This window comes from Piliocolobus tephrosceles, chromosome Y (assembly GCF_002776525.5).
Source record: "Piliocolobus tephrosceles isolate RC106 chromosome Y, ASM277652v3, whole genome shotgun sequence".
NCBI classification, from domain to species: Eukaryota; Metazoa; Chordata; class Mammalia; order Primates; family Cercopithecidae; genus Piliocolobus; species Piliocolobus tephrosceles.
In genome coordinates, this window is record NC_045456.1 from 23523608 (window position 1) to 23539375 (window position 15768).

At 41.5% G+C, this 15768-nt stretch overlaps 1 pseudogene; it reads right to left on the reverse strand.

Moving 5' to 3' along the window:
- Positions 1–381: 381 nt before the first annotated feature.
- LOC111535436 lies at positions 382–1807 on the reverse strand (annotated as a pseudogene).
- Between the last annotated feature and the right edge of the window lie 13961 nt (positions 1808–15768).

A 15768-nucleotide genomic window follows, 5' to 3' on the forward strand; every position in this document is an offset into this window, starting at 1 on the left:
TGGAACTTAGACTGGCCGTCCTTGCTCCTCACCCTGCAAATGGCCTCTTGTGGGACCTGGTGATCATGTGAGTTAATACTTAATAAACTCCTATATATGTATATTCCATTAGTTCTATCAGTGTAGAGAGAACCGTGACTAATACAACCCATCTCCCAGGTGTGTGTCCTTAACTTTGGCAGGTAAATATAAGGTGGGACACTAGGGTGAAACAAGTTTAAGGGGGTGCCAAAAATGCAGTCATCAAGATACATAATGTTATAATGTCATATTTTATTTACTTATTTTTAACAGTTATGAAATATGTGTTTATTCTGAAACTTCTAACTAGTTGTACAAATAACCCATAACAAATTACCAGATTAATTTTACTTTATTTCTTCAAGCCTGGGGTTTTTCAATGACTTCAAATTTGGGATCTTCAAATTTGAAGTTGGAGAACCTATTCATGTCTCCTTTACCATACATTTGCTTGAACTTAAAAGCTCCCTCTCCAGCTCTTGCTGATACTGTGGAGCAGTATCAACAGATCCTCCAGATGTCTGTCACTTAGATTTGTATTCTCTAATCTTGTCCATAGTTTCTGTACAGGATCAAGTTCCTTATTAAATGCCACTGCAGTTAACACCAATGTTCCTCTGCAAGTGGACTGAGGCTGCTGACCGAATGACAAAGGAGAACCTGAAGAGCCTCTGAAGAATCATGCTGATTTTTTTTTTTTTTTCTTTTTTTTTTGAAAGGGAGTCTTGCTCTGTGGCCTAGGCTGGAGTGCAGGGCCATGATCTTGGCTCACTGCAACCTCCGCCTCCCATTGAGGCAGCACTATTTTCACCAGGGCACTAGCTGCGGGGAGTCTGTCCCTTACAGACCTCTGACCCAGCAACAGATAGATAAAATACATGACACATAGATATTGTGCTTTGCCAATCCAGCCGAGGGTCCAAGGCCACTGACAGACTCCAAGGAGAATCCTGTAAAGGATGGCAGCAGTGGTCCTGAGCAGTTGGCATTCCAGGCATTTATTTAGTATAGAATTAACAACAGGAGCTTTGAGTAAACACACTTGTGGGTAATTAACAAAGTTAAGAGAGTATTCTGTGAATGATTAAAGCTCAGATACCAAGGTCTAAAGCAAATACCATTAGGGGCAATTTTCCTGGTCGACGTCCCTGCCCCCCTGCCCGCAGCAGGTCATCTGGCTCAATGACCCAATGGAGGTAGGGTAAACACACTTAACTCTGGAAGCCTCTGTTGACCCTAGTATTCCCTATGACCTAATGCTCTAAGGTAAGAAATGGCCACCTTCAGCCTGTTGAGTTATTACAAGTTATGTAACCTTTCAGCCTTCCAAAAAGGTTTGTGACTATTCTATAACTTGCCTTAGTATCTCCCTTTAATATTTCTGCCACCATCCTGAGTGATTACCCATATTTCCCTTTAATGTTTCTGCCACCATCCTGAGAGAATCCCAACACCCAGGTTCAAGCGATTCTGCTGCCTCGGCCTCCCAAGTGGCTGGGATAACAGATGAGCAGTATCATGCCCAGCTAGTTTTTTGTATTTTAGTAGAGATAGGGTTTCAGCATATTGGCCAGGCTGATCTTGAACTCCTGACCTCAGGTGATCTGCCCGCCTTGGCCTCCGAAACTGCTGAGATTACAGGCATGAGCCACCATGCCAGGTGGAATCATGCTGATTTTATGTTAGGTGGACTCAGTACTCGGCTACCCAAGCTGCGGCATTGGCCACACCATTCTACTTCCGGCCTGGCTCCATCCCCCACATGCCTACCACCATTGCAATGCATTCTGGGCAGCTGTTACAGTCATTAAAGTCTCACTGGACAGGAAAATCTCTTCCTGTTGCTTGGATGGTCCTTTAATACCATATTTTAAAAGGCAAAAATGATGCAAATATTCCATTGTGAACAAAATACCAAAATATTAAATAAAGCTTATTGTATTTGGTGATGATGATGGATTCTAAAAAGCAGAAATGGCCAGTGCCTCAGGCCCAGCCACCCATTCAGAAAAGGTGAAGGTCATTGGAAAGACTTGGCCAAATCAAATGTACCCTGAGAGGAGCAGAAACTGGTCAGCAAAGGAAGAACTGAGTAGGTAGGAAAAGTACTGGATCAAAAGGGGCAGCAGATTTTGTTTTGGATCTGGCAAGTTTTTTTTTTGTTTGTTTGTTTGTTTTTTGAGACGGAGTCTCTCTCTGCCGCCCGGGCTGGAGTGCAGTGGCCGGATCTCAGCTCACTGCAAGCTCCACCTCCCGGGTTTACGCCATTCTCCTGCCTCAGCCTCCCGAGTAGCTGGGACTACAGGCGCCCGCCACCTCGCCCGGCTAGTTTTTTTGTATTTTTTAGTAGAGACGGAGTTTCACCGTGTTAGCCAGGATGGTCTCCATCTCCTGACCTCGTGATCCGCCCGTCTCGGCCTCCCAAAGTGCTGGGATTACAGGCTTGAGCCACCGCGCCCGGCTGACAAGGCTTTTATGGTTTCAAAATATATTCAAACATTCTGTCACTGATTGTCATAGTAACATATGAAGTGGTTGGGGAAATATCATGATCATATTCATTTTATTAAGGAGAAAAGTTAACTTTCAGGTTAGTGACTGGGTTAGTTTCCTGTCACTGCTGCAACAAATTACCATAAACTTAGTGGTTTAAAACAGTTATTATCTGATGGTTCTGGAGATCAAAAATCCCAAATGGGTGTCACTGTGGGTGATGGTTAATTCTACATGTCAACTTGGCTGGGCCTCAGGATGTCCACATAACTGCTTCAACGTTTTTTCTGGATGTCTCTTTCAGGGTGTTTCCAGATGAGAGTTAGCATTTAAATTGCTCAACTGGCCCAAGTAGATCACCCTCGCTAATGTTGTGGGCACCCTCCAACCCACTGAGGACCTGAACAGAGCACATAGGATAAGGATAGCTGGATTTGACCTTCCTCTGACTGACTGCTTGAGCTGGGACATTGATATGTTCTCTGGACTTGGGGTGCTCAGGCCTTCAGACCTAATTTGGGGTCTACACCATTGACTCTCTAGCTCTCAGGCTTTTGAACTATTCCACTAGCCTTGCAGCTTGCAGACAGCAGATCTCAGCCTCCATAATCTCATGAGCCAATACCTTAAAATTGAATGCCTTTATATGCATCATATTGGTTCTGTGTTTTTCTGAAGAACCCTAACACATTGGGTAATACCAAGGTGTCAGCAAAATTGTGCTCCATGGCCGGGTGCCATGGCTCTTGCCTGCAAGCCCAACACTTTGGTAGGCTGACACAGGAGGATCACCTGAGTAATCACATGGTCAACAAAGAGAGACCCCATTGCTTAAAAAATGAAAAATGTGGCAGGGCACAGTGGCTCATGCCTGTTAATCCCAGCACTTTCGGAGACCGAGGTGGGCAGATCACCTGAGATCAGGAGTTCAAGACCAGCCTGACCAACATGGAGAAACCCTCTCTCTACTAAAAATACAAAAATTAGCTGGACTTGGTGGCTTATGCCTATAATCCCAGTTACTCAAATCCCAGTTACTCAGGCGTCTGAGGCAGGAGAATTGCTTGAACCCAGGAGGCGGAGGTTGTAGTGAGCCAAGATCACAGCACTGCACTGCAGCCTTGGTAACAGAGCGAGACTTCGTCTTAGAAAGAAAAACAAAAAAAATGAAAAAATGTTAGCCAGACATGGTGGCATGTGCCTGTACTCCCAGCTACTTGGGAGGCTGAGGTGAAACAGGATTGCTTGAGCCCCAAGAGTGAAGGCTGCTGTGAGTTATGATCATGACACTGTACTCTAGCCTGAGTAACAGAGGGAGACCCTATCTTTAAAAAAAAAAATAGGGCCAGTGTGGTGACTCATGCCTGTAATCCCAGCACTTTGAGAAGCTGAGGCAGGCTTCTTGAGTCACTTGAGGTCAGGAGTTTGGTGGCCATCAAGGACACTGAGAAGCTGTAGTCTCACTGAGAAGCCATGCAGCTCTGCACACAGGAGGGTCACTAAAAGTAGGTCACTATTTCCACAGTTGAGAATAATCTGGCTGAAGCTAATGCATACTTTAGTCTGTTTGTAGAAACAGGCAGCTTATAGGGTATGTTTTGAGGCACACACTTTAGTCCCTGGGAGCCCCAAAGAGCTAAGTGTTCCCCAACCAAATGTAACAAGTGTCCTGAATCATGCCTAGCGGCAGGCCATCATTCTTCTGTGTGTCATGTTGCTGTCTTCTTTTCCTCTGTAGAAGGAGTGAGACTGCCTTAGAGACTTTCGGCTGTATCTGTGGACTCTCAGTGATGATCTGGCCCAGACCATACATTTGACCCAACAAGGAAACTCTGTCCCCATTACTGAATTTCCAACTTTTGTGAGATAGACAACCTTCTCCCAGTTTCCTAGACTTTAGCCTTGAAACTTTCTGTGCCTGCTTCTCCTCTACACCAATCAACAAATCCCCACAAGCTTCCCATCCAGACCCTTTTGCCTTTGCCACCCATCATCACTTGCCCTTTTCTTCCAGCCCCACTGCCCCTACTTGGGACCTCTTTCCCCACAACTGGACTTTTCCAGCATTCTCTGAATCATCTCTGCCTTTGCACAGCTTTAACCGTAATGTGTCCCTGTTCTCTTGGGTTGCTCTGGCATCTGTAATGACTTCCTGCTCCTCCCTACCTACTTCAATCCTCCTACCTCAGGCTCCTGAGTAGCTGGAACTACAGACATGTGCCACCATGCCCTGCTAATTTTTAAATTTTTGGTAGAGATGGGGGTCTCACTATGTTGCTCAGGCTGATCTTGAACTCCTGGGCTCAAGCAATCTTCCCACCTTGGCCTCCCAAAGTTCTGAGATGAAAGGTGTGAGCCACCATGCCCAGACCAGTTTGTATGTCTTTGTCTAACACTGAAGGATGGAATTAGAAAACACCAAGAGGAAAACATGAATAGCCTTATATTAATCTTATATTAAGCACTTGAAATATTACATCTTTCTGCCTACACTGGTTGGCAGAAAAAAAACAATAGAGTAACCTGCAGCAGAAATAACTCATGGAAGACAAAAGTATGGTGGGCTGAGGAAGAAAAGGAAGAGGGCAAAACAGAATATTCCCCCGATAGGTCTACTTAATGGTTCTTTTCCCCTTTTAGTCACTCATTTCATATTCGGTTGCAGTGTCTACTGCACCAGCTTTGGGACAGATTGCATTTTGGTCTGTAATACCAATGCAGAAATAATCAATTTGTCTTACCTATGAATATACCTGCCTATCACCCACATCAAGACATGGAACATTCTGCAAGGTTCCCTCATCCCCCTTTTTGGTTGATATTCCCACAGAAGTATGCTAAGATTTCTGATTTCTCTCACTGTACATTAGCTCTACTTGTTCTAGTTCTGGTTTTAGTGAGGGCTTTTAGTTTCATGTGACTACGTTGTCTCCGGGGTCAAATGTTTATCCTAGCTATGTCTGGAAGAATTACAAATGTATTTTCTGATCATCTTATAGAATCATTTTGCTCTTTTCCAAACACATCTTTTTTATTTTTATTTTTATTTATTTATGTATTTAATTTTTTGAGACACAGTTCACTCTGTTGCCCCAAGCTGCAGTGCAGTGGTGCCATCTCAGCTGACTGCAAGCTCCGTTTCCCAGGTTCATGCCATTCTCCTGCCTCAGCCTCCCGAGTAATGGGGACTACAGGCAACCACCACCACACCCGGCTAATTTTTTGTGTTTTTAGTAGAAACGGGGTTTCACCATGGTCTTGATTTCCTGACCTTGCAATCAGCCCGACTCAGCCTCCCAAAGTGCTGGGATTACAGGCCTGAGCCACCGTGCCCAGCCCTGTCTCATTAAACCACTTGAAAATTCATGCTTAGTGTTTGTAAAATAAACAGATGCAGGCCGGGCGCGGTCGCTCAAGCCTGTAATCCCAGCACTTTGGGAGGCCGAGACGGGCGGATCACGAGGTCAGGAGATCGAGACCATCCTGGCTAACACGGTGAAACCCCGTCTCTACTAAAAATACAAAAAACTAGCCGGGTGAGGTGGCGGGCACCTGTAGTCCCAGCTACTCCGGAGGCTGAGGCAGGAGAATGGCGGGAACCCGGGAGGCGGAGCTTGCAGTGAGCTGAGATCTGGCCACTGCACTCCAGCTCGGGTGACAGAGCAAGACTCCGTCTCAAAAAAAAATAAAATAAAATAAATAAATAAATAAATAAATAAATAAAATAAACAGATGCAAAAAGAACTTATAGCTTGAAAAGTATAAAGCAGGGGTAGTGAACAGAATCTATGGGCACATTTTCCCTACAGTGAATTATTTTTTCTTCACCCTCCTGCATTCCCTGCTTCAATAGCTCAAGATCAGTAGAAAAAATCTAACTGATATATGCCCTTTTTTCCTCTCTCAATAACTTTATGTAGCTATGTAAAAACATCAACTCTGAAAAACCTAATGCATTCATTCCCACCAAAAAATAGTGCAGAGAGGTTTGTTAATATTTGAGAACTTCAAGTAATGGCAAAATTGAGCCATATAAGAAGAGATGCATAATGAGTCGCTCTGCGTTTAGCTCCATTTTATTATTAAGAATCTAGCACCACCAGTGACAAGTCAGTCAGGCACATTGATTTTGCTTAACTTTCTTCTAAAAGTTCAGGGGAAAACAAAAGTTCCCTAAGCAGATGTTAATAGCTGCCAAAGGAAATACAGTATCTTGCTATGAATTACTTCAGAGGCTTTTGAAGATATTAAATGTTTTAAACAGCAGAATAGTTAAAAATGGAGAGCAAGTGTAAATAATCTAGGATTTTTTTTCCTTCAAAGTTATTTTGGGGCTGAAATTGCAAGTGGAGGAAGATGACTAAGTGATACTTAAACCAGTCTTTCTCTTGATCTTGTTTCATGGTCTTCACCTAAAGCTCTAGAGAAACAGTGAGTGCTCCAGGTTGTTGAGATTAAAGGTCTAGAAAGATGACTTTGAGAACGGGTGAGTGAATGTGGGCCAAGTTGTGAAGGAGCAAAATTTCCCCCATGCTGCTGACTTTTCAACTATTTCTTCTCTCATTTCTCCCAACCCCAAGGTATATGGAACAGGCTTTGCGGATTGGGCAGAGGTCTTCATGATCCTTGTCCTTTTGTGGGATTCTAGCTTCTTAATTGTGTGTAGGTCCTATGTTTTGCTTCTCACCAGGAGAATATGGCAGAGTAGATGGGATACCACTCCTGTGATGAGGTTCCTTTAGACATGCTCTTGAAGAAGCAAGCAGCTATGTGGCAAGGAACGAAAGGCAGCCCCACGAACCCCTCAACCAGCAGTTAGCAAGAAACCAGGGCCCTAAGTTCTGCAGCCAACAGGAAATGAACTCTTCTACAACGGAGGCAATTTTTTTGGGGGGGGAGGGTCAGGGTATTGCTCTGTCGCCCAGGCCAGCATGCAATTGTACTATTAAAGTTCACTGCAGCCTCAATCTCCCATGCTCAGGGCATGTTCCCACCTCAGTGTACTGTGTAGCTGGGACTATAGGCATGTATTACCATTCCCTGATCACCGTGACTCACTCATTTGGCCAAATGATAACTCCAAATTTTTTTTTTTTTTTGAGATGGAGTCTCACTCTGTTGCCCAGGCTGGAGTGCAGTGGCATGATCTTGGCCCACTGCAACCTCCACCTCCAAGGTTCAAGCAATTCTCCTGCCTGAGTCTCCTGAGTGGCTGGGATTACAGGTGCATGCCACCACACCTGGTTAATTTTTGTATTTGTAGTAGAAATGGGGTTTCACCATGTTGGGCGATCATGATCTGCCTGCCTTGGCCTCCCAAAGTACCGGGATTACAGGTGTGAGCCACTGCACCCAGCCCCCAAATTTTTTTAAACAGAAAAACCTTTACTTTGATGGAGGACTTAACTTTACAAACAACAATACCCAATGAAGATAGCATGAGGCCAACTGATTCTCTCTCTTTTCTCTCCTCCCTTTTTTCCCTGCCATTTACCCAAAGGGACAAATGCCTTGTATTATGTTTCAGTATTACATAAAAATCTTTTTCAAAAGAGAAAACTAAATTTCATGTTTTTGTTAGTGTATCTTTGATGTTAAAGTTAGTTTTTTAAAATAGAATTTTATTTTATTTATTTTATTTTTGAGACAGTGTCTTGCTCTGTCACCCAGGCTAGAGTGCAGTGGTGCAATCTCAGTTCGCTGCAACCTCCACCTCCTGGATTCAAGCAATTCTCTTGCCTCAGCCTCCTGAATATCTGGGATTATAGGTGCCCACCACCATGCCCAGCTAATTTTTGCATTTTTAGTAGAGATAGGGTTTCACTATGTTGGCCAGGCTGGTGTCAAACCTCTGACCTCATGATCCACCCATCTCAGCCTCCCAAAGTGCTGGGATTACAGATGTAAGCCACTGTCGTCCAGGCCCTTTTTTTTTTTTAATTTCTTTCTTTCTTTCTTTTTTTTTTTTTTTTTTTTTTGAGACAGAGCCTCACTCTGTCACCCAGAGTGAAGTACAGGGGCACTGTCTCAGCTCACTGCAAACTTCACCTCGTGGGTTCAAATGATTCTTCTGCTCCAGCCTCTGGAGCAGCTGGGACTATAGGTGCATACCAGCTAATTTTTGTATTTTGTAGAGACAGGTTTTCACCATGTTACCCAGGCTAGTCTTGAACTGATCTCAGGCGTTCCATCCACCTCAGTCTCCCGAAGTGCTAGGATTACAGGTGTGAGCCACTGTGCTTGACCTTAAAATAAAATTTTATATTTCTATCGAGTTTTAATTAGTTTGACCATAAGGTAAGATTTTCATAAATTTTTGAGAACCCTTTATAATTTTCCATCCAACAGCAGATCAATTTCCAAAGAAAACCCTGTTATTCAGACACAGGGGTCCAGATTCTGGCCCCACATTAGTATGATTTTAATGTTTTAACCTACAGAAAAAAGCTAAATAATTTCTTTCAAATCTTAGCCAACTTGTTTGTACCCACAGAATTTCATTTATAAGGCCAACCTTTCACAAATCCCTTTTCATCTTGCTTAAACTTTGTTTGTTCTGTTGCTCTTTTGGGTTAGGACAATCTTTAAAACCCTCTGAACTACACAAAATTGCTTTCCCTTTAACAAAAGCTATATTTCCATGCCTTCATATACTCCTTTACCAAAAAGCATGTTAAGACTTTGTATGTAAAACTGTTTCTCCAGTAGTCTCAATTACACATTACAATGTTAACACTTAGCAACTTTTTGTTTTGTTTTGTTCTGAGACAGAGTCTTGCTCCATACCCCAGGCTTTCTACCCTTAACTGGGTAGAAAGAAGTCGTCCTGGTCATGAGGCAGATTTTTAGAAACCAGCAACATTTGGACATTTTTAAGAATCTCCTGGATGGATGTCACTTTCCTTCTCAGTGCATCATCCCCTGACCTTCCTGTGTGGGGGCAAAGACAACATATAGACAGAAAGCAAAAATTTCCCTTGGTCCTTAGAACACTTGCAATTATCTACTGAGACAAAAGGCTAAGCTTTGAACATCTCAGGGGGGCCTTGACAGCACGTGGCTATAATTTAACCCATAGACTAAAGTGCGGGGTGAGGGAAATTAGTGTAAACTTTGTTAGTTTTTATGTATGAAATAGTTTCCCTCCCCCCCTCAATTTCTGAGATGAGGTGACAGGGATGCTTTTCCTTTTGCAGTTCCCACAAGCAGGTGACCACATGCTTTTGCAACTTTTGAAACCCTGAATGCTTTCTGAAGTCAGGCAGCAATGTTGATGTTTGAGGAAGCTCTGTTAATAGTAATAAAGAAAAGGAATGTGAGCCCTGTTGGGAACAAGTAAGTGTAGGAACAAATGACACTTTCAAATTCACTGTGTAGCCCAGCCAAGCAGAAGCAGCTACATGACTTGCAGGGTCTAGAGCAAAACGAAAGAATGGAGTCCCACTTTTCAAAAATTAGAAATTTAAAGATGGCCAGAGCAGAGCATTGAACTGAGTGTGGAACATGTCTGTTTTTGGTGTTTTCTAAAATGTCAGATAAGTCAAAGTATACAGCATGGGGCTTTTCTCTCTGGTTTCTTTCATTTAACATAATGCATTTGAGTTGCCTGTGTCTGTCATTTCTTCCTTTCCATCCCTTGGGAGTAGAATTGTTTGGTCATACGGTTAGTGTGTGTTTAACTTTATAAGGACCATTTTGCATTCCCACCAGGAGTATATGTGAATTTCACTTGCTCTGCATTTTCATCAATACTTGTTATTGTCAGTCTTTTTAACTTTACCAATTCTATTAAAGGCATTTTAATTTGGATTTTCCTGATGACTAATAGTTTTCAGCATCTTTTTTAAGTATATTCGTTATTTGTATCTTCTATTTTGAGGTGATTGTTCCAATCTTTTACTCATTTGAAAAAAGTTGGCATGGAATACTTAAGTCCAGGAGTCCTAGACCAGCCAGGCCAACATAGTTAGACCCGATCTCTATAAAAAATAAAATAAAAATTAGGCCAGGCACAGTGGCTCACACCTAGAATCCCACCACTTTGGGAGGCCAAGGAGAGTGAATCATCTGAGGTTAGGAGTTTGAGACCAATCTGGCCAACATGGTGAAACCCCATTTCTACTAAAAATACAAATAACAATAATAATAATAATTACCCAGGCATAGTGGTGCTAGCCTATAATCCTAGCTACTTGGGAGGCTGAGGCAGGAGAATTATTTGAATATGGGAGGCAGAGGTTGCAGTGAACCATTGCACTCCAGCCTGGCAACAAGAGTGAAACTCCATCATAACAACAACAACAACAACGACAAATTGGCTGACTGTGGTGGTATATGCTTATAGTCCTAGCTACTTGGGAGGCTGAAGCAGGAGAATCACTTGAACCTAGAAGTTCAAGGCTACAGGGAGCTATGATTGTGTCACTGTGCTCTACTGTGTGTGTGACAGGCATATTATTAGGAGAGGGCCCAGGAATGGGATGACCCATGCTAAGAACTGGTCTCTAAAATAAAAAATAAACAAAGTTATTCTGTTTTCTTATTGTTTGGAGGAAGGGAGGCAAGATGGTGCACTTCCGGGTTCTTCATCACCAACTTTTCCTGCGCGCGGGAAAATGCAGCCGATGCCCGGGAAGGTGCAGACCAAACGGGCATGCGCCAGGTGAGGTCAATCCAAAGAGACCAAGATTTACCTGGTGGCACCTAGGGAACGCCCCCCGACACGCCCGTGCCCCGCCTATTGCCCTCCCACTCCTAGAAAAGCGGCTCCGGCCAGCCTGCGGCGCGGACTTCCCAGCCCCCACTCCTGTCTGGACTGTATTAAGAACTCCCTGGGAGAGCTTCACCAGGTGACTCTCTTGGTCTCCTTTGCCAGAGGCCTACAGACCTCTCCCTACCCACCTACTTCCCTGAAGCTAGGTGACCAAAAATAAATTTGCAGTTTTGCTCCTAGCCTTGCCTACTCGCTGGCTCTTTTGTGCTTGCTCTGGTGGTCTTAGAAAAACAAATCACTTATTATTATCGAGTGTAAGACTTACCAGTGTATTCTGGATACATGCCTTCTGTCAGATATGTTTTGTAAAATTTCACCACACTATGGATTTCCTCAAATTTTTTGTGTATTTGTCAGACAGCAAAGGTTTATAATTTTAATAATTTCTATTTTGTCTATTTAAAAAAATATTTGTGCCATTTGTGTCCTGACATAGAAATCCTTTATCTGATTTCTCACAGATTTTTCTCCTAGGTTCACCAATAGTAATTTAAGAGCTTTAGCTCTTTTATATTTGATGCATTTTGAGTTAGCCGGGGGGTTTGGTGTGAAGCAAGGATCGAGATTCATTTACTTTCCTGGTGCAAATATCTGTTTTGTTCTGACACCAGCTGTTTGCAAAGTTTGGATTTTAATTTGGAAAAATCCAGAGTTAGTGCCATGTTGATTTGATACTTTTGCCATCATGTCATGCTCTTTATACACAGCTTTTGATTTCTCCTTGATTTGAACCCCTTGAGCTTACAGTAGACCGAGATTTGCTCCACTTGAATTAGGGACCATAATTCACCAATGCCATGAGCAAAGGGAAACTAACTCTAAGAGTTAAAGAAAGGGGAAAGAAACCCAAAAAGCAGCTTAACAGTCAGACAGGGTTTCTGGCTGCTTTGGGTCAGAAGCATTCTCTCTTATAGACTAAGAGTATTTAAGGGTTCAGGATGGGAGAGCTTATCACAAGCTTGGAATGTTTCCATATAAGAGAGAAGTTTATGAAAGGGTTGGAATTTTGGGGCGGACACCTCTGCAACCAGGGGCTGAATGTAGGAGGTTATATCAGGGTTGGCATGTCTCTGGTTGGGGATAGATTTATCTTATGGTTGGAATGTTTCTGGTCAGAGTTGTCTTTTGTGGTTTATAGTCATGCTGACCTTTGGACATTATACTGAAGCCCTTTGGATTTAGGTGGTTTTTGATCAAGGGGGACTTTAAAATGCTCATGCTTGTCCAAGATGGGGATGCTACTGCTCTGTTACTAAGAACTCTCTAAAACTGCATAAGAAAAGTTCTATGTGATACACTACTTTTGTGTGTGGTCTCCCTCAGTGACTTTGGATAAGCAATCTGAAGAGTTTAGCAACCAGTCTTCTGATTAACGCAGGCCATTTTCCATGTTTGTTGTGGACAGATAATATGCCTGCTCTCTGCTCCAAGGTGTCCATGCTCTAACTCCTGAGTCCTGGAAGGAACCAATTCTGTCCACACGTTGACTGTAGGACTTTTGAGTTCCACAAGTGTAAAACAATACATTTGTGTTGTTTTAAGCCTCTAAATTTGTGTTAATTTGTTGCAGAGGCAACAGGAAACACACACAGTATTACGTTAGATTTATATTTTAGTTTCAGAGTATTTGTAGGTAGATACCTTGCCGCCTACACTTGACACTACTGAAATGCGAAGGAAACATACTACTTAAATTCAAGCATAGACTAGCACAAATTAGCATAAGCTAGCCTGGGGGCTGACAACATTGTAGCTAAAGATAAAGGAATTATAGGTCAACTTCCATCCCCAGTTCCAACATCTTCCACTGAGGGACTATATAAAGTGTTTATGAGGAAGGGTGCTGTGAGACCTCTGCCTTTAATGGAAAATTTTGTCTTGCAATTTGATGTGAAGGGGGATAATTACAGGAATTGTATAGGTTCATTATGGTTTTGCTGTTATTGTTAGCATTTTTCTTCAGATCAGTGAAAATTTACAATCCACCCCATCTAAAATGAGGAATATCAGAAATTTTCTGCTCAGTCTCCCACTCCTTACACTTTTTTTCAGGTAAGCTAGCCTTCCCAAATATTTTAGTATTTTCTATTTGGGGAAAAAGTTCAATCATGCAACTAAAATGTGTCCTTTAAAAAAATCACACAGAATTATTTCCCCAGCATGGATTATAGTCGGCTTGCTACAAAGGGTTGTAAAAATAGATAATGTGTTCAAATGAATAGAAATATGTATTTTTAAAAATTTATATATTTTAAAATATATTTATATATATCCTACATATACTTATATAGCTAATTCCAGGTTGATATATAAATTAACATACTTATATGTAAATGTATATATAACCTATTAATACTTATACATAAACATGAATACATGATATATATTGAAATTATAACATAAGATAGGTGACATTTACACATGTACATGATGCGATTAATAATATTATTATGTAGTATATAACTTATTTTAAATAATTATATAATTATGTAGTTACTTAATGTTATATTTTCATAACATTATGTGATATATAATTAATGCTTATATAATTATTTATCATTACAAATAAATAAAAACAATTATTACATAAATGTAATAATTACATAAACAACTGTTACATATTTATAGTTTATAAGTTTATATGTATAAAATTGTACATATCAATAAATATACGTGTGTGCATATTTATGTGTATGTGTGTAGTCAAAACAAATCTCAAAATCAGGTTCCCTCTGGGATGTAAGAGAGAGGTGAATCATGTTAGGCCTGGGGAGGGTCTAGGTGTGAGTGGCAACTGCAGAGGCAGGCTGATGCTTGTGCTGGCTGGGGCTGGAAGCAGGGTGGGTGAGCAGCACCTCTCCTGGGCCCAGGCTGCTCATGGTAGCTCTGTGCAAGTTGGGCGTTGGCCCCTGCCCCTTGGTTCCTGGGTAGGGAAGGGGCCCAGGACTGCCAGGCACATTAGGATTTCTTTGTTACAACTGAATTCATAGGTTAACCCAGCCCTAGGACCCCTGAGTCAGTCTTTCCAGATTCCTCTTCCTCACTTGCTATTTGATGTGGAAAGTTCTGGAATCTCTGCCTTTCCCCTTTGACACAGGATTGTGATCATTTTCGGTGTTGTCATAGGAGAGAGAGATAGCACAGTTTACCAGAGGAGTTTTGTGGTTTTTTTAAAGTATGAATTTGTTTTTCTTTTTGGTAAGATGGAGTCTCCCTCTTTAGTCCAGGCTGGAGTGCAGTGGCACAATCTCAGTTCACTGCAACTTCTTCCTCCTGGGTTCAAGCATTCCTCCTGCCTCACCTCCCAAGTAGCTGGGATTACAAGTGTGTGCCAACACACTCAGCTGATTTTTATACTTTTATTAGAGATGGGTTTTGCCATGTTGTCCAGGCTGGTCTCGAGCTCCTGACCTCAAGTTATCTGCCTGCCTCAGCCTCTCAAAGTTCTGGGATTACAGGTGTAAGCCACTGTGCCTGGCCTAAAGGTATGATTTCTAATATACCTCCTTCTACAATGGAAAGAACTTTAGACAAATATTTAGGAACAGGAAATATTTAGACATGTTTGGCACACGTTTTCCTAATTGATGTAATCCCAGCATGGATTATAGTCAGCTTGCTAAAAAGGGTCATAAAAATAGATAATGTGTTGAAATGAATAGAAATATATATATATATCCTACATATATAGCTAATTTCCAGGTTGATATATACATTAATATAAATATTTACATGTAAATGTATATATAACCTATTAATACTTACACAGAAACATGAATACATGATATATATTGAAATTATAACATAAGATAGGTGATATTTACATATGTATATGATGTGATTAATATATTTATGTAGTATATAACTGTTATTTTAAATAATTATGTAATTATGTAATGTTATATTTTCATAACATTGTATGATATATAATTAAAGCTTATATAATTATTAACTATTACAAATAAATAAAAACAATTAATTATTACATAAATGTAAATAAAACTGAGTGTGTTCCTTTGTATTTGACTCCTAAGTACATTTTATATAATGTAGCCATGTAGCCAATGTAGGCATGTTGGGTGGTCCAATTTCACATAATTCATGGAGAGTAAGGAATTAAAGGAAAGAAAGTGTCCCAGTGTTTGCTTCCTTTTGAATGTTCCCCATTTTCATCTGGGCTATTACATCCATATTTTTATCAAAAATGAATGCTTGACATCTGCTTTGCTGATGTCTACTTTGATAACTTCTGCAGTTTCCCTAAAATAAGTAAAGTCAACCAAGAAGTAGCATATACACAAGTCACTGTCCTATATGGCAGCTCTTTTTCATATGTGATTTAGACTGTGCTTTCAGGGCATGGGTCTTAGTCTTGGACATGTGTTGACTGCGCGTGTAAATTGGCTCTTTCTGTTCTCCCCAAGCCCTGGTCCAGCGTGGGCAGCATGCTCTGCACATCAGAGCCCAGTTCCATTTTCAGC